Raw genomic sequence first — 20,484 nt, forward strand, 5'->3', positions numbered from 1 at the left:
TCTTTAAAATGTATTCATTTAAGCTAATTATAGAGGTCTAACACTTCTTTTCATTTAATGCTATAAAATTAATGGCCCTTCATTTTTACCTCCAATGCGAATGATCATGTCATCTCCAAATGCAGGCAGCTCTTATTCTCATATGCTGAATATGATTAGTTTTCCTTAAGCAGTATTAGAGCACGTGGTTCTCTGAGAATAGTGAAGAACAATGTCTCCTGGTGCTATTTCAAAGCTTTTGTTATGATGTAATATTCTTAACAAATAGGATTTCAGAAATGCACACTGCAAAAATGTTACAGTGAGCTCCAGAGGCTGTGGCTTTCAGAGAGCACAGCCAAAACCAACAATATCAACTCATAAATCTCCAGCATCTCCATCCAGCTCCAACTGAAGTGAATGACTTGAACAATTTTAATGGGAGCCAGATAAAGCTTGCAAAAGTGCTGGGTTTTTTAGGCAGTATTCCATATTGTTGTGGTTTGAGCTCAGAGGACAACTGAGCACCATGCAGCCGCTCATTCCCTCCTTCCCCACCAGCAATGAGAAGGGGAAGATAAGCTAGGCTTGGGATTTGAGATAGGACAGAGAGGGGCAAATCACCCATTATGGTCACAGGCTAAAGGCAGACTTGTTATGGGGAAAAAAGGGAACATAGATTTATTACAGACACTAACAACAACACTTAACAGAGTAGGACAGTGAAAAGCATTCACACATCTTGAGAACTCCTGCCCCACACCCCTCATTTCTTCCTGGGCTCAGCTTTGTTCCTGATATCTCTACCTCCTCCCCCCAGCAGCGTAGGGGCAGGGAATGGGGGGTGCAGTCAGTGCTTCCGCTCCTTCCATCTCTGGTGGGGGGAGCTTCTGGAACTTCTTGCCCCTGTTCCATTGTGGTCCCCCTCTCACAGAAGACAGTCCTCCACAAACTTTCTCTGATGTGAGTCCATCCCATGGGCTGCAGTGTTCCCCACACTGCTCCAGCATGGGACACCAACTTTCTCCAACTGGAGTCCCTCCCATGGTCTGCAGCCCTTCCTTACACAGCTCCAGCCTGGGACACCCCCACATGCTGCAATCCTCCCAGCACTGAGCTACAACAGTGAGGGCTGTTTCTTCGCACAAGATCCTGGCCTCCTTTGGGCACAATCACCTGAGCTGGCCATGCAAGGCCCCTCACAGGCCATAAATCAGTGTCTACTTCACCACAGACCTCTGTGGGTAGCGGGGGGGGGGGGGGGGGGGGGATGGGGAACCCTGCCATCTCACCACAGGATACAGGGGGGTCTCTGCTCTGGCACACCTCCCCCCTCCTTTCTTCCTCCGTTCCTCCACTGACCTTGGTGTTCACACAGCTGCAGCAGCTCCTCCTCACAAGCCCAACTCCTCTTCCCAGGTCCCTTCTTAAATATTTTATCGCAGAGGTGCAGCTGATTGGCTTGGCCCCACCCAGAGGCAGGTCTGACTTGGAGCCAGGGAAGCTACAAGAAGCTTCTAATAGGGGGCCACCACTGTAGCCCCCTCCCTGCTACCAAAAAAAAAAAAAACAACCTACCACTCACTCAAACCCAGGACATATATTTGCCTAAGATAGAATTTCTCAAAAACCAGACAGGCATCACCTAATTTTCTAGAAGTTAGACATCTAAGCTCAAAGCACAGAGGTGTGCATGCTCACAGCATATATTCATTTTCCTCCATTTTGGTTGTCAGTCAACTGACTGTGCATGAGGATGACAGAGCAGACATCTACCATTCAAGAGTGAAAACTAGACATAAATTTTAACAGGTGTTTCTAGATGCCAGATCTTCTGCTTTCAAACATGGCAGACAAATGCTGCAGTCATAAAAAATAATTTGTGATTGAATGATTTTAAGATACATGCTCTGTAGGAGTGAACTCAGAGTAACTATCCACCTCCTTTAGTTAGAAGGGATATGGATGGAAGGGGTGATGTTCCAGAGGGACCCAAAGTGAAGAAAAGTACAGTTAAAATAAAAAAAAAAAAAATATGTTTTAATCTGTTGTGGTTTAAACTCGGCTGGCAGCCAAACATCATGGAGCCTCTCACTTACATTCCCCTGCCCAGGGAATGAGGGAGAGAACTGGAGAGCTGAAGGTAAGGACACTCATAGGTTCAGATAAAAACAATTTAATAATGAAAATAAAATAAAATCAAAATAATAATTATTATAATGATAGTAATAATATAATATACTAATGAGTGATGCACAGCACGATTACTCAGCAGTTGCCAGCTGATGCCCAGACTGTTCCTGGATAGCAATCCCAGAGGAGAAAAAATCCTGAAACTGCAGTCCTCAAAGAGAGACGCAACTTCTCGGCCAGCCCTCATCTATATACTGAGCAGGACGTTACATGATATGGTATATTCCACTGGCCAATTTGGATTCATTGCTCTGGCTGTTCTCCCTCTCAACTTCCTATTTACCTGTGCACTAGAAGGACATGGGAAGCTGAAAAAAATCATTGATTTCTGAGCAACAACTGAAAACATTGATACATTATCAACATTCTTCTCATACTAAATTCCATATTGAATCCAAAGCACAGCACTATTCTAGCTACTAAAAAGAAAAAAAATTAGCTCTATCCCAGTTGACACCAGGACATAATATTAAAAAATATTCTTTCCTTGTTTTTTTCATGCTCATTATTCTATCACTGAGTATTTACTAGACAATGGGTATGATAACCTGGGAAAGTTGGCGTCCAGGCAAGGAGGATCTTGTCCCACAGCCTGGAGCTGCAACCAGGTCCAGCCCAGACTGCAAGTCTCAGCTAAGTGGGAGAGGATTTGGCTGTAGGGTAGTGGTTGGGTGATCAGGGCATTTGGCTGGCAGGAGAGAACTGGGACACTGTCTGTGGCTCTCTGGAAAAGGAATAAAATCTACATTAGTCTTTTCCTCAGATTTCACTGAAAAACTTCTGACCATCTCAATAAAAGTATAAAAATGTGAGCAAAATATGCTGGGGAAGTATCCCAACTTTTCTGCCATAGATAATAGATTTAATAACTATTGTCAACAGTGTTTTCATTAAGTTAAAAACACAAAATAATGTGTGACCCACATGTGGGAGTGTGCTAGCTGCCTTAGCAAGGTTTGTATTCAGCTGCCACCCTCAGAAATTCACTGCACCTTCCTAATGCAGAATGAAAGCAAAGGTCTGTGATTGTGCTCAGTGAGAAAATCTGAGCAACTATTGGAGAAATACAGACAGAGAAAGTTCCCACAAACAAATGTTTTGTATAAGTAATGTCAATCACAAAGCTTATTCTTTCCTTATTCAAGCAAGACAGGGGAACTTGACACCACTCATTTAAAACATAACAAAATTAGAGAAACAACAATACTTCTACATTGTGCCTTGCAGGTGTCACCTAGCAATTTTTGGTGTCTTTGTCAAGATGGGATGCCTAAAAACTGTAGCTTGGGAGCAAGGTATGCCCCTTAGCTAGTGATGAAGCAGTAGCTTGTGTCTGAAGCATTATGCAAAGGAAGTTGATTTTCTGTGCTTACTCCCTAGCATACCTGAGCTATCCTGCTGCTATCAGTACTGGCTCTGAGCCAGGCACCATTGACTGTACACACACCTGAAGCATTGAAAATCCTGAGGAAAAGCTTGTATCACAGCTCTGTAGATAGATATATTTCTTGTGGAAGAAAGACATCTGGATGGAAGTGCCTGGCAGCTGCACATCCCTGAGTGCAGAGGATATCCTCTGTGAGTAAAAAAGATCTTAAATTTCAGCCCTCCATGTTATCTCTGTGGTACAGACCACAGGCACTCAAATTCACCTTGTCTTTTTTTTTATCTTCAGGGAATGATGCTACAACTTACACTTGCACCCAGTCATTTCAGACACTGCTGCAGTGCCCATGTCTCAGATTTCTGGTGAATGTGCAGGGAATATTCCTGGCACTTCAGAATAGGTGTTGTTGCTCACTCTCTGTTCCTTGGAAAGCTGAACTTGAGGTCCAAGATCCCCTCCCCAGGACAGTTGCAATTTTGTGCTCCTGTGTGAATAGACTACAGTCCTCCTCCTAATAGGTCAGCTCCTGCCCTAAACATTGCCAAGTATTTGTGTCTCATTCCCAGTAATGTTTTGATGATGATTAGTTAAAGAACACCTGTATCATCTGATGACTCTTCTCGGTTGTTTAAATGGTTGCTGAGATGGTGTCACCTATGACCCTTTCTTCAAACATTCAAAACTCTACGTCGTAAAGTCACTCATTTTGAATCACCACAAGCAATTGGCAATGGGAGGCGCTTTGCTCTAAACCTCTACACCACATTCCCTGAGTAGTTTTTCACTGCCTTTTTGATAAAATTAAAGGCATGCTGTGAAGCATCAACATCAACTTTTGCATTCCTGACTTTATATAAGTCGTCTTTGTCACAGATGATTTACCTGCTTTCTTAGTTCTGTTGTAAAAGTTGCAGTCTCTCATGCACTAGATCCAGACTTCTAAAAACTGAGTTAGGTCATTCTAACTACCTTTTGTTTGGATAAATAACACAATTCTTCCCGTGTCTTTTCCTTTCTGCTTCTTAGATGTATTTTGAAATACATATATATATATGCATATATGGCAATCCTGCTAGTAATTGTTATGCTTCTAGAGTGTAATTTTAATACAATAAATAACTGGGTAGAAACAGAAATCAGTTCTCAATTATTATTGTTAGGAGTGAAAAAGCCTACTAAATCAGAAGTCCACTAGAGCTGAGAAGTAATTCAAGGCTAGATAAGTAGTCTGCATGTGGTTTTAAATACTATAAAGAAACAAACTTTTGAATCTCAGCACCTCTGTACCTTTTGGAAAACAACATCCAGATGTGTCCTCTGTAAATCCCTCTGCAATGCCACACTATTGGCAAGGAATATGTATTTTTCTAAGGTATTCATGGTTCATACTAACTACCTATGCATTTCTAGTCTGTGTGGTGTGTACTTAGCGGGCTGAGCTTCATTTTAAGTTACAGATTTAAAAAAGCAGAAAAGCTAAAATCTGAATTAAAAATACTGAGGTCAGCTGATTTCATATCAGCTATATGAAGCTGAGAACTTTACCTGGTTTTCACAGAGAATTGCAGATGTGCCTGTGTTCTCTTGTAAAGGCTTCAGACCATCAGTGAATTAGAGAACAACTCTATGCAGTGTGTGCAGTGTGTACCAAAGCTTGAGCTCAGGAGAGCAGGAGAATGGAGGTGGAAACACTGTTGCACATGCACCCTATTCCTCATTAGACAGGACTCAGGGGAAGGTAGCAAGTGCTATGCCAGGGTGCTCATCTTAACTGAAAATGAGATCTTAAAAAAAGCACAATCCTGAGAATGACATTAACAACCTTTGTAGGATGTCTCCAGGTCTAAAGCTCAGGGTCGCAGTTCTGTTTAGAATGCACTGTAAGGAAAGCAGTGGGGATCACTTCTGGATCTCTTTATAGAGCCTGGAACTGTTGGAGACGTGTCTAAATAAAAGGATACAAAAAAGTGGTGGTGGTAGAACAAGGGAAAGAAGCAAACAACCCTTTCCAGCTTAATTTTAAAATCCACTGGGAGTTACCATTTTGTATTAACATTAGGCAAACCCATCTCTCTGCTGACTTTGTCCTTTGTGCTCCCCATGGAGCAGTCTCCAGTAAAGTGTTAGGATTCAAGTCCCAGATGATACCATTCTTATTTCTATTCTTATTTTATTATGCTGATGGTTATATAGGAAAAAAAAAAAAAAAACACAGATACACAGATTTTGAATCCTCTTTGTCTCTGTCATTTTGCATCCTGTCTACTGCTTGATTGTTGCTACGCTCTCTACTAGAGACAAACAGAGATTCCCATGGGCTTAGAAATGTTTCAGCAGTAACAATAGTAAAGTGCTACCCTAAGTAAATCTCTGTGCAGCATCCTGTAATGCTGCATGTTGCACCCTCTGGAAGAGGAAAGATAGCCCAGAATATGGAGTGGCAATGTCATTTTTGTTATTGCTGGTGGATGTTATCTTTAGAACTGCATCCAACCAACAACGTGGTTCATTATTTGACATGACACAGGTGATTTTATTTTATCTTGTTCCCTAATAATTCCAGATAAAGCTGTGATGAAGGGAAACCCAATCTGTGGAGCATGTCCCTATACAGACTTGCAGCTCAATTGCGAGAGTAACTCCAGTCCCACCCTACACCATGGTGCTGCTCTCTGGGCAGCCATAGTGAAGCCTGGGAGAGTCACACTACCACAGGATGAGCCTCAAGTCAGGGTAATGATGGGCTTACGTCTTCCCCTTCCTCGTTCAGTCTTCAACCGAGGATTTGACTAAAGCAAGGGTGTTACAGCTGAGGTTACTTTGTGTAGCTGCTTTTGCCCATCCTGCATTTTGGGGGTCAAATGTTGGAATTTGTAATAAAAAACATCCTCTGCCTACCAGCTCACATGTTCAGTGTCCCAAAGAGCTCCCACCATGCACAGTCAGCAAGTGCCAGGAGCCAAAGTGGGACAGAAAAGCCCTGTCAGATGATGCACCAGCAGCCTTAGACAGGTTCGTAAGTGCAGTCCAGTGTCTGGCTCCAAGTCAGTGTGATCCCTGGGAGCATCCTCTTGCTGTTTGCAGCTATTCCTCCCAGGGATCCTTACTGAATTTATAGGAAAATTGCAGCGATTTTAACAACAGCTTTTAGAGCTATTGAGATGGGCCATCTAAGTAAATGAAACAGGAATCTTTGAAACCATTAAAAAAATCACTCTTCTCTCTGAGATGATTTCTATCAAAGACTTATTTCCACTGAAATAAGGGAGAATTATCTGCCACTAAATCAGAGGAGAGCTGGTTTAATGAGAAGATATCCATGTCAGTTCATCTTCTCTTGCTGCTTATCAAATATCCCAGTGGTATCAAGGGACTTCTCTGACCCTGTGTAATATCTCATCACTTCCAAGGTCAGTCCCTACACAGCAGTGCAGGTGGTGGGACAGGAAGGGGAAGTCTCTTCTGAACAGGACCTGTCCACCTGTGATAGCAGGAAAGGTTTTGAGCAAATCTCCATTCATTAACATAGCTTTCAGCAGCAGTAACCATCATCTCATTCTACAGTTATGAAGTAACCAGACTCCAGATAGGAACTTTAAATGGAGTTAATTTCTGAAATATCTTATTTGTAAAATCAAAGTATCTCCACCATCCTTTTGGCAGTCATAAATTCCTTGGAGGTGGGTGAGGCATGCCTACTGCCCATTTACTATTTGCTGCTTGCTGGTCTATCAAAGGTAATGGGAAAGACAAGCTGTTTTCAACATTATAATTTGTAATGCAGGTGACCTTTTTCTTTTTTTTTTTTTTTTTGAAAAAGCTGCAATGCTGACCTCAGTTCCCAGATGCCTCACATCTAGTTCAACATCTGTACTAGCTCAGCGCTTGTCAGAAGATGTGACCTTTAATCTTGAATGCTACTGAACTATCTGACCTGATACAGGGAAATATTTAACAGAATCACTTAATTGTTGGAGCATATATAGATGCATCGCATAACAAAACCTTTGCAGAAAGACCTTTTTTGTTTTCTAGACAGATCATTATTCAATAAAACAAAGTTTTGGGTTTACTGAAACTGTTCACTTGAACTCGGGAGCAAAAAATACACCTTGAAAAGTGAAAAAGTCTTGTTTGGTTTTTAACTTGAAAAAATAAACATACATTGATTATTTAATAAAAAAAAGTGAGGTCAGGAGATTGATATATTCCTTATATTACACCGGAAAAAAAAATTCTAACACTATCTGTCTTGTTCTGATCAACATTTATCTCCTCTCTCTGGAAACATAAAAATAGGAAGGCATTAAAAGAGTATTACAATATAAAGTAAAAGCAGGTGAAAAGCCTTACAACTGCTAGATCTGTGAATTTTATTTATTTGTAGTGGCAAATGTTACAGTATTTCCACGGTCCACATCCATAGCACTGTTTCCTTGAGGACAAAATACTGTAGATTATTTTGCTGGGTTGAGTTTTATTATTTAATGCTGCTACACAGATAGTGGATGGCTGCCAGTTTCTTCATGTATGTTGTTTTCAGCCTGGCTACTAGTTGAGGTTCTCTCTAGAATGTATTTTTTTTTCCCCCTTAAGTAGCAGTTTTAAAACTTTGATTTCTGTTTGCGCTTTTAAATGTGTAAGAATCTTAGTAAGCATAGAGGCATATATCTATGTAATGTGATCTATATCTCCTACCTAAGGCTGTGCATACATTCATTTTACTTAACTGTTCTTCTGGTCCTGCACAATCCCTTACCTGTTCCAGGAGAAAAACTATTAGTGATAGCTTCCAGATGTAACTCCCCAGTTGAAAAACAAAGCAACATAGAGAGTTTTTTTTGTCTGTATGGGGTTTTCAGGAGGGGAGGAAAGAGGGTAAGTATGTCCAATAGGCAACACAAGCAGGGCTTCTGCTAGCTGGAGGACTTTGCAGCCTGCAGAAGAGGCATAGTAGGCATGGGATCTCATTGCTGTGCCCACCCAACCTTCAATTTCACCCCCAGATCTAGATCCAACCTGAGACTGTTCCTGTGGTGTACCTTGGAGAAGCATTAATTTTAAGCAATGTGGGTGAAAACAGATTCTCCTTTTTGTATTATAGTGTCTATTCTCTGAATTGTTCTGTAACCCACCAGTTGCAAGTACTGCAGTCCAAATTGTGCATAAGGTTCAAATGACAGAAGGCTGCATAGAGGAAGTAATCACAATGGCATAAAAGCAATTTCTTATAATTTTAGGATAAAATGTTATTTGAGGAAGTTAAAAATATATATGTAGGAAAGAGGTCTCACCTTAAGGTCAGTTTATGACCTCATTTACACCATTGGTACCTCATCACTGGTGTCAGCTTTCTGGGATTAATACAATTTCTGGGAGAGCTCACTCTTCCAAACATGTGCTCAGCACCTGGTCATGAGTTCCCTTGATGGCAACAGTGGTCTGTTCCTGGGCCTGGGGTTCACAGCTGACCACAAAGGGACTCATGCACCTCTGCGTACATATCAGCCTTTTCCCCTCTGTGTGCTGCTGTTTGGACCAGTGTCTTTGACAGATCCATCCGTCCTCAAAGTTCTCAAAGACCAGGTGTTTCACTTCTGGAGTGGTTGGTTGTGGGTGTTGGCCAACAACAGAGGTATCTTTACACCAGAGGCACATGGCTCTTTTTTGAGCTGATCAATCTAGCCACCCACATGTCAAGAGATCCACTTGTGATATGCTTTTCTACCTGATTTTCCTTAGCACCAACCCTATTTGTCTGCAGTATCCTTTTTCTGCCATCAGCCAGACTCCCCTGATGACACCTATCACTATCCTCCCTTGTTCCACATGCTGCTCACCCAGGATTTCTTTCAAACTGTCTTATACAGTATTGCTTGAAAAGGTGACACTGATATCACCAGAAATAGGTTTCTACTGTGAATTTCTGACATCCAAATGAGTTTAAAATTTCTTCTTTCTCTGCTGCTGTCTCAGTGATTGTGCAAGTTGTGACTGAAGCAGTAATTGACAAGTTTTGGCAAGTGCAGCTTTTAAGTAACTGTTGAGGATGTTGATGCCCAGAATAGCTATATAAAACAGTAAATATAAAATAGTTTAATGAGTCACACTTATCTTTTATATGAAGAGGTAAAAAATGCCCATTATTGCAGACATTTTACATCTTACAGAGAGGGAACATGCAGATCCTTGCATGTCATATTCTGCCACCAGTTAGCAGGGAAATCAGCTGTCTTCTGTGGGGATATGTGGGTATAACTGAGGGCAGTATTTAGGCTTATATCTCCAATCTTACTGAAAAATGTGTTAATTTAAAAATAAAACAAGGCTCTGGGAATTTTTCAGGAACCTATTAATTAATTTCAAAAGTTTCATTAGTTTGGTGGAAGAAAGGCCATACGCTATAATCATCTGCCAGCTGATGACTTGTGATCTTGAAGTAGTTTTAGGGACACAATCTCAGCCTCTGGCTCCTTTGTTTTGCTGAGCAACCAGAAAGCCTAAAGTAGCCTCTAAAGACCTCACATACCAGATTAGATGTTCTCCACCAGTTTCCTACTCATGTCCTCATCTCTCAATTAAAATGGCACAGCAGATATCCCTGATGAGCATTCTACTCTGTCAGCATGGTAACACACATCTTTTAGGACAGTTCATAGTCTGATGTAAACTGAAAAAGGCTGCTTTGGCTCCAGGAAAGGTCAATCATGGGGAAAGAGGACAACAAGTTCTTCTGTGTTTGCTCAGCTGCCCAAAGAACACCTTCATTTGGCTGAAGACGCAATACCACAAGGATTCCTTCTGAAGTGACATTCTGAGAATAACATCACTGGCTTCCAGGTTTGTCGTGTCCCAGTGGCTCCCAGATGCAATTTGCTCAGTGTAAAAATAAAACCGTGTCTTGCCTCAGTCCTGGCCTTGAAGACTCAAGTGAATTTGACAGTCAGACTGGGTTCTGTTTTTTTTTTTTTTTTTAACCTGATAACGACATGTGAAAATAGAAATTTTCCACAGAAATTTTGTCGTGCGTGTTTTACTTTTCTCCTTTATTTAGAGACAGAGACGAACATATGAACATTGTTAAGCTGACTGTATTCCAGGAGTCACCAGCACCGAGGACCAGTACTTTGTAGATGCATGGACAAGGGAGGAGAAAGCTGTGACCGATGCTGCTCCCAGTCCTACTCCTGCTGAGACCAATAGCCAAACTACTGCCATGCCAGGACCAGCACTGGGAGGATCGTGGGACAGTTGGGATGGGGAGCTGAGTTGAACGGACACTGGTGGTACTATATGAGACATGAAGAGCAAAGGGTAGTAGCAGAAAAGGACAGGGTCTGCTCACGGCTGTAGAGGATGAAGGGGAGTCCTGCAGCTATGTGGCACCTTAGAATCATAGAATCATAATATAATTTGGGTTGGAAGGGACCTTTAAAGGTCATTTAGCCTGCTCGTCCTGCAATGAAAAGAGACATCTTCAACTAGATCTGTTTGTTCAGAGCCCCCTCCAACCTGATCTTGAATGCTTCCAGGGATGGGGCATCTACCACCTCTCTGGGCAACCTGTCCCAGTGTTTCACCTCCCTTACAGTAAAGAATTTTTTCCTTATATCTACTCTGAATCTACCTTCTTTTAGTTTAAAACCATTACCCCTTGTCCTATCACTACAGATCCTACTAAAGTGTGTCCCCATCTTTCTTGTAAGGCCCTTTGAAGTACTGGGGCAATAAGACACACCCTCCCCCCCCAGAGCATTCTCTTCTCCAGGCTGAATGACCCCAAATCTCAGAGCTTGTCCTCATAGGAGAGGTGTTCCATCCCTCTGATCATTTTTGTGGCCTCCTCTGGTTCCACTCCAACAGGTCCATATCTTTCTTGTGTTAAGGACTCTAGAGCTGGACGCAGTACTCCAGGTGGGGTCTCATGAGAGTGGAGTAGAGGGGGAAAATAACCTCCCTCAACCTGCTGGCCACACTTCTTTTAATGTAGCCCAATATACAATTGGCTTTCTGAGCTGTGAGTGCACATTGCTGGCTCATGTCCAGCTTTTCATCCACCACTACCCCCAGGTCCTTCTCCCTAGAGCTGTTCTTAATCCCTTCATCCCCCATCCTGTATTGATACTGGGAGTTGCCCTGACCCAGGTTCAGGGCCCTGCACTTGGATTTGTTGAACTTCCTGACATTCACATGGGCCCACTTCTCAAGCTTGTCCAGGTCCCTCTGAATAGTGTTCCATCCCTCAGGTGTGTCAACTGCACCACTCAGCATGATACTGTTGGCAAACTTGCTGAAGGTGCACTCGATCCCACTATGTCATTGATGAAGATATTAGACAGTACTGGTCCCAATATGGACTCCTGAGGAGCACCACTTGTCATTGAACTCCATCTGGACATTGAGCCATTGACCACTACACTGTGGAATGTGACCATCCAGCCAATTCCTCATCCATTGAACAATCCACCCATCAAATCCATATCTCTCCAATGCAGAGAAGGATATTGTAGAGTACCATGTCAAAAGTTTTACAGTCACTCCATCATAGAAGATCACTAGTTTGGTCAGGCAGAACTTGCTCTTGGTGAAGCTATGCTGTCTGCCTCGAGTTACATCCCTGTCCTCCATGTGCCTTAGCACAGCTTCTAGAAGGATCTGTTCCATAGTATTCCCAAGCATACAGATGAGGCTGACAGGTTGGTAATTCCCAGGGTCCTCCTTTCTACTCTTTTTAAAAATGGGTGTAATATTTCCACTTTTCCAGTCACAGGGGACTTTGCCTGGCTACAACAACTTTTCAGATAAGATGGAGAGTGGATTGACAACTGTATCAGCCAATTCCCTCAGGACTCTGTGATGCATGTCATCATGTGACATAGACTTCTGTATGTTCAGGTTCCTCAGGTAGTCACAAATCTGATCTTTTCTTACAGTGTGAGAGACTTTGCTCCCCCCAGTCCCTGCCTTGCAGTCCATCCACTTGAGAGGTGTGAAGAGAGATTGCTAGTGAAGATGTAGGCAAAAAGGTTGGTGAGTACTTCAGCCTTCTCCTTGTCCACCAGTTTGCCAGTCATGTTCTTCAATGGGAATGCACTTTCTTTGACCTGCCTTTTCTGGCTGACATTACTTGTAGAAGCCCTTCTTATTATTCTTTGCATGCCTCACCAATTTCAGCTGCAGCCATGCCTTGGCCTTGTTGACCCCATCTCTACAAAACCAGGAAACAGCCCTATGTTCTTCCCAGGATACCTGTTGCTGCTTCCAATACCTGTGCATTTCCTTCTTGTCAGCAGTTTGGCCAGCAGTTCTCAACTCATCCATGCCCAGTCTATTGCTTTCCTTTCCCGAATTCTTATACCAGGGGACCAAGAGCTCTTGCACTCTATCGAAAGCATCCTTAAAGATCTGCCAGCTCTGTTCTGCTTCCTTGTCCCTGAGGGCTGTTTCCCAGGGCGTCCTATTGACTATCTCCTTGATCAGCTGGAAGTTTGGTTTCCTAAAATTCAGGGTCCTGACTTGACTCTTTTGCTGACCCATATCCCTCAGGACTACAAACTCCACCAGTGCATGATCACTGCAGCCCAGGCTGCCTCCAATCTTGACATCACTGATTAGCTCACTTATGTTGGTGACTATCAGATCCAGTATGACATCCCTTCTGCTAGGGCTTAAGAAGTTGTACTTGATGAACTCCAGGAGTGTCCTGGATTGCCTTCAGCTCACCGTACTACTTTTCCAGCAGATGTCAGGGTAGTTGAAGTCCCCTAGCAAGATGAAATCCTGTGAGCACGATGTCTCCCTGTGGCTGGAGTAAGAAGGCTTCGTCAATAGGCAGCCCTTGATTGGGCAGCCTGTAGTAGACACCAACCACAAGGTTCCCTTTGTTGTCTCAGTCTCTAATTTTTACCCATAAGCTTTCAACCTGCTCATGTCTATTCTGCAGAGACAGCTCTTCACAATCTATCCATTTCTCAATGTAGAGGGTAACTCCTCTTCCCCTCCTTCCTCGTCTGTCCCTTCAGAACAGCCTGTAGCCATCGATAGCCACACTCCAGCCATGAAATTTGTCCCACAAAGCTTCAGTAATGGCAACCAGGACATAGCTTTCTAGCAGCACGATGGCTTCCAACTCCTCCTATTTGTGGCCCATGCCGTGTGCATTGGTGTAGAGGCGCTTCAGCTGGGCTGTCAGCCATGCCACCTTTTTAGAGGAACATACCTTAATTTCTTTGCAGTATTCTGGTGTTTCCCTGTTAGCTCCTATTACCTCAGGAGCCCCTGGCTCATCTCCATAAACTATTTTATTCTGAAATAGGGCATCTTTACCCAAGTGCCACCATTATTTATGATATATCAGACATCTTGACAAATCTTTGCAATTAAGAGGTTCAGATGAGTTGTACTCTTAAAAATTAAGAATGGTTTAGACATATCTCAGCTTTCCAGACAAAGAGGACTTCTGGCTGACAGCCATGAACTAGAAACATTTACCTCTAGATTCAGGAGTTTTCCAGTCACCAGCTATGGAGTGCCCACTTAGTTTAACAAGTTTTACAGAGGGCAGAGAGCCAGTTTAGTGACATGCCACCACCGCCCAATAAATAAAATAAAAAAAAATTTACTTCACATGTATCATTAAAATACCTGCATAATCAATAACAATGAACATAGTGAGTACCAAAGGAATTACATTGGAGTTCATTAATTTTAACCCTTGTCAGCTAACTCTGAAACAATATCACTAAAGCCAATTCATCAAGTATATGGGTATACCTCATTTAGACAACTTGATAAGAGAATGGCCAGAACAGAAAGAGGTGCACCAATTTCACTAAGTAAGACCCATTAAATAATGAAGATACCTGCCATACTGCCCTTCTGCTTTGGAGACTTCAGAGGAGGTATGGCACTGCCTTTCAAGATAACACTGCCCCAATAAAATTAAGATGTCCTTGTATGCTGCATCAGGCTTCAGTATCTGGGCACTTTAAGTTATACGTCTTCCTTGAAATCAATGAAGGTACAAGGACACTGGATTGAGGAAAATCAGCCCCCTAAAATGGTTGTGGTTGTAGACAACATAAGGGAAATCCTGTGTGGAAAAACAACTAAGAAAGAAGATTAACACAGTTTGGACCAAGTCCATCATTTTTCCCCGTCTTTGTGCCATTCCCCTACCTAGAAATCCCTCGGAGCAACAGGCTGAGCATCAGCATTAGAAGTGATCAGTCAGAGGACTAGGGTCTTCTGGACAAGGTAATTAGCTCCAGCTGGCTCAGATGAAAGCCTCTTAAAAGTATAGCTCCCCATATCTTCCATACTCACCCACAACTAATATTAATAATTAATATAAAACCTTATGGGCAATGACTCATTTCAGATACTTACTAGCCACATCCACCTGATTTGCGGTGTGCCCTGCACTGTTGCATTGGTCTGCAGTGGTGGGGTGCTGGGTGCAGACATCTGTTCTGCTGTTGCAGCTGCTTGCCTGAGGCCTTCTGAATCCTGCTTCCCTTTTGGGGTACACTCTTGCTGCTAAGTTTGGTGTGATATATTTCCTTTTGGGTGATAAATTCATGTTGCCTACAAGGCCACCTCTTGTGATATCTTTACTGCCTGCAAACCTTGTTTCCTGTTCTAGATGTTGGCAGAGTCATTTTGGAAAATGAAGAGAAATATTGGGTTCTCAATGTACATGTTGAGGCTTTTAATGTTGCCTTATATAGTTGCTAGTTCCCATGGACTCCCACATGAGTCTCAAAGCATACTGGCATTCCAGCTTTGAGTGCCCTGTGGGACAAAATTTTGCATGTGACATCCATGCTTCATTACTCACACTCAGGCAACGCTACATGCAGAATAGACTCCAGCTCCACAGCCTAGTGTAGTCCATCAGAGAGCCCTGGGGGTGGGAGTCCCTTGTTCCCTGGGGTTGAAGTCATTGCAGAGCTCCCCCAAAAGGCTTCCCCGTGCCCTGAATTCACCTCATCCCTTTAGCACTGCTGGGTGCTTAGGAGGATTTCTTCCCTCCGGAACAGAGCTGAGAGCTGTAAACAGAAAGTATAGGGAAAGCTCCTGCTGTGTTCAGCTAAATTAGAAAATTAAAGTATAGAAGGATAAGGAATTTCTTGATTACTTGGATAATTCAAAGGTTTGTGCATTTGGGGATTTTCTTACCCTGAATAAATATAGCATATTTTTAAACATTTCTCTTTCCTTTACACCTTTAAGCAAACAGAATCCATACTGTTTAGACACACTGCTGTTTAAAAAATTCTCTTGTGTTAGTGGGGACACAGGAGTTAGTAAGGAAGGACATTCGTCCCTTTTAACTATCATTACTAATCAAGCAGAAGAAAGCTCCATCCCTCCATTGATTTAGATTGGTCCCTTAGTTTTAGTATCATTAATTACACAAGTTATTATACATCCGTTTAGTAGCAGCTCTTTCTCCCCGATTCTTTGAGTTAACTCTTTCATTTGCAATTTCCCACTGGAGATCTGAAGCCAAGTCACTGACTTTGAATGAAAATAGTTACTTTGGATATTTTGTGCAAATCTGAATAAAGATATTAAAAGGAACTTGTGGCTTTGTTTTGATCTGCTTGTGCACCTCTTTCCTTGTAGGAAATCGGAAGACACTTAAGATTTCATTTACATAGTAACGCCCAACGCTAGGGTTCTGACATGTGCATATTGCATGAAAAATAAAAGGGTTAATTTAGTCCTCTAATCTATTGTTATAAGACTAATTATTTTACATGTCTTCATTTCATTAATGAATTGCTGCTTTTTACATACATCTCCTTCCCCATTGCTTTTGTTTAAACCTCCTGGTGGGAAGGGGTAGATTAATTTTGTTGTGCCTTAATGAAACTGTATGCTACATTAGATTTAACCATTTGGCATGCACTGCCAACATCACCATTATGCAAAATGAATTACTTTTTGTGAGTCCCAAACTAACACAGAGCTTCAATGTTCCTCTGTAGATATTGCAACAACACAGCTGGCAGACACACCAAGTTCAATCATTACCTTGAACTTACATGGAAACCTAGATCTTGACACAGCAGCTTTTAAAAATCTTTCATGAAGAAATAGGAAGTTGACTTAAAAAACGCAGATGCTTTCGAGACAAAATGTGGAAAGCTTATTAAGCTTTGCTGTTATCTACCATTAACTGTGATTGATACGCATATGCATGGGGGTGGATGTGTATGCTGGGTCTGCAGCCACACACAGAACCCCAGTGAGGCAGAGCGTGCTTCACACTGGGACCAGCTGACCTTCCCACCCTCTGTGCAGTTTACCTGTGTGTATACAGATTAACATCTGTTTCAGCTGCTGAACCTTTTAACATGTGAACTCTGCCTCAGCAGTCAGATGACCCTGACAGGATTTTTCTTGCCCAGCTTGCTGCCAGTGAAGTGACATAGGAAAATAATTGATTAAACATGTAAACCAAGCTCCATCCTCCCAGGTCCACAGTCCTGCCACCTTTGGTTTCTTTGTTTTCTGTTCACCAGAGATGCTCAGCCTGTTCATCACCAGGGCTTCATATGCAGTCTTCAAGAATCAGACACTCAGTGGCTCCTTTCACCACTCCTCCAGTCACCTGGTTACACCTGAAGACATGGGGGTCCCAGGTGTGACTTGCAGCAGCTGGACTCTTCCTAGGAGCATGGCAGTTGAGTTATCCAAGAAGAGGAGAACTGAATGTATTCCCATGGACCTACCCCTGTGCCTTGTGCCAGGGCCATTTAATGTCTAGTCATTGCAGCCTAACCTCCATCACACCCACATCTGTCATCCCATCCATTTGGGACATCTTACTGTCAGGACAGTTACGGAAGTTGTTTGTCAGGGAGTAACAGAAGTCGTTTGAACCAAGAGACAAAAATTACATACCTCATGATGTGTCTGTTAATTACTAACTAGCTGATGTGCGCTGAGGAGCCTCTAATGACAATGCCTCCCTCGCTGTCTTGACTGCCTCCACCACCACCCGCCTTCAGCTTCCATGACCCCAACTCTGAGCACTCAGATCCGTATCTTTCATGTGTGTCCCCGCTGACCTTTTCTGACCACCATGTCCATTCTAGACCGAAAAAATTAAGCCCAAAACAACACTGAACCCTCAGGTAGAGAGCAACAACTCAGTGGGGACTATTTTATTTGCTATATTCTCATTTAACTCTTGAAGAGCTTAATGTGTCTGTGAGAGGAGTTCACATGCCTGAGGAAAAAAAAGCAACATTTGCACTAGTGTTTCTGAAGTGGACTGAATGTAAAAATGATAAAAATGTGTTTATAGTACAAATAAATTTTCTTTTCTCCTGGTAACAGGAGATGCTTTCAGTTTCACTTCAGTGATTGTTGTCCCAAGATATCTTTTTATTTTTTTTAACCTTAAAATCTTCATAGAAGTTCTGCATCTACAGAAAACCATCTCTGCTATGACAAGGTTTAGTTAGTTAGATCTAACATTAACACTGATCCTGCTCTGAGCAAGGCCATGATGGTTTCCAGAGGGTCCTTGCAGTTATGCAGTCCCTGTGACCTCCAGGGACAAGATCTGATAGATTTTCTCTAAACTTACAAATTGAACCTATAGAGATGGTTTCCATGTACACATAAAGGCAGCTTCTACTTCATAAAACAGCTGCAGGAAGGATTTGCTCCTTTATTTTCCCTGTCCCAGCAGAGTGATTAGTTCTTTCCCCAAGACCCAGTTATAATTTTCACTTCTGCCTTAGAAAATGCATTTCCTTTTGAGAAGTGAGCTTAACCTACAGCAGCCTCAGCTCTTTTAGGCCAAAGATTAAGGAGAGAGGGTTACCATAATGAACACTTACAGGGAAGTCGTGGTCTGTAATAAGAACACCTTGCATTCTTATTCCTCTCCCATCACATTTACTTATTTTACGTAGCCAGTGCATAAAATGCATAAACAACCTTTAGAGGCAGACTGGGCATCAGACTTCCCCCCTCCCTCCCTGACTCCTACCCGTGTCACCCATTTTGCCTGTAGACCTTTGAGACTGCTTGCTCCCCTTGTCCTGCTGGGTGTGCTGAGCCTCACTAGGGCTGCTTGCGTCTCCCCATGAGCTGATTCAGACAGGTTGGGTGCCTCTTCCAGATGCTGGATGCCTAAAACAGAGAATGTGCTTCACCATCCTGTGTCAACAAAACCTTTCTTAAACATAGAACTTCATAAATTTAGATATATAAATGCACATACATACATACAAATAAGCGTGTGTACATATACATATATATGAATGTGGTCATACATAGCATTTCCAAGTTTTTTCCCTTGTTTTTCCCCGATGACAGTACCCTTCTAATTGGGTGATATTTTTCTCCTCTCTGAGCAGAACTGTGCTGTTTCAGTCTTGCAGATGCCATCCATTGCTTCTGACCACGTGTGTGGAAGACAGCCTTTTTAATCTTCTCCTGTAATCAGTTCCCAGGAGCCCAGACTCTGAATTTGTGAGAGGTGCAAGTATTGTACACTGAATCAGCACAGACACAGAACTCTGAAATGCTACCTGTATCTTGTCTGTGCCAATATATCTGTTATGAACACCAATGTGTGTGATAAGCTGAACAAGGTTTTCAGACAAAATCTGTCACTAGGCAAAACAAAGTATAGGGAAAGCCAGTTCTGTGAACCCTTTACTGATCAGTGTTTAGAACTCATCAGTGAAAATTGGGAGCTATTAATCCTGCACATATTTCCTGAAATTACAGACACTGAAACTAATGGCTACAGTACAAGACTGCAAGCATGGACATTGGTTATAAAATTAAATTTGCAGAGATATACTTTTGTTTATTCAAATATCCTTGAAAAATACAAATAAAAGTGCTTGGTAACACCAAGGCAAGTAAAGCATTTTCCTCAGCTGGAAAGGTTCTCTTCTGAGAAATCCTTCTTTGTTTGCCAATAGACAATATTAATGACAAGGACTGGACCTGAAGGGAATTAATGCACAAAACTGCATTAAAGTTACATTAAGGGGTACATTGTAAAGTCTGATATATTTTAGATCCGTGAAAGCAAGGAAATTTATTGTCAAAGCTGGGTGTCTCAGCTGACACTCTCTATTTAACTCACACCAGACTGCTCTGTCATTGAGGATTTGGGAATATGTGACTTCAGGCCCTTCCCTCAGTGCCTTATGGTGCTCAGGCCTGAACAAGCAGCTATGTGATGCCTTCATCGATCTGAAGGGAGTTCTGCCAGCCTTACTGCAGGTCCACGTGTGGTGTCTGGTGCAAAGGACTCAAGTATCTAACTTTTATATTTTCAGAAACTATGCACTACAGTTATATCTGCTGTATTTTTTTTACCTTCAACTTTAAGAAACAGTTGGTGCCAGCTGAAGAACAGTGGAAGATGTGAACCTCTGTGACCCCAGTTCCAGAAGAAGGGCTTGGCAGAGTACCCTGCTTAGCACCCCTCATCCTGAGAAGCTGTAGAGGAAATTGGTCAGCGTCCAGTGAGTGCAGACTGGCTGTATAGAGGCACTAGGACAAGGAGATTTGGATGAAAGATGTTGGTGTAACAGCACTGCTGAGTAAAGTTCTCAGTCTAAATATAGAGATGAAGAAGTTTTACTCCAAGTTAAGGACTAATCCTCTGGTGAAAAAAGCAATATCTTAATTTCCAAGGCCCATGGGAGTTCTGATGGGAGTAATGGACTTGGAACCTTCAGAAACACCGTAGATACCACAGAGAGGAGCACCTAGGTGATTATGCAGTATGCAAAGCAGTCCTTAGGGACCCATAGAACATATGCTGCATCCTAGAGGTAACTCAGCTGAGGGGGAGCCATGTGTAATGTTGGGTGTCAGGATACCTTGGTTGTATTCCCAGTCTAGGGATTAGACTTGGAATCACGGCTCATGTAATT

This window comes from Tyto alba, unplaced genomic scaffold (assembly GCF_018691265.1).
Source record: "Tyto alba isolate M040663 unplaced genomic scaffold, T.alba_DEE_v4.0 Super-Scaffold_42, whole genome shotgun sequence".
In the NCBI taxonomy this organism is placed as follows: Eukaryota; Metazoa; Chordata; class Aves; order Strigiformes; family Tytonidae; genus Tyto; species Tyto alba.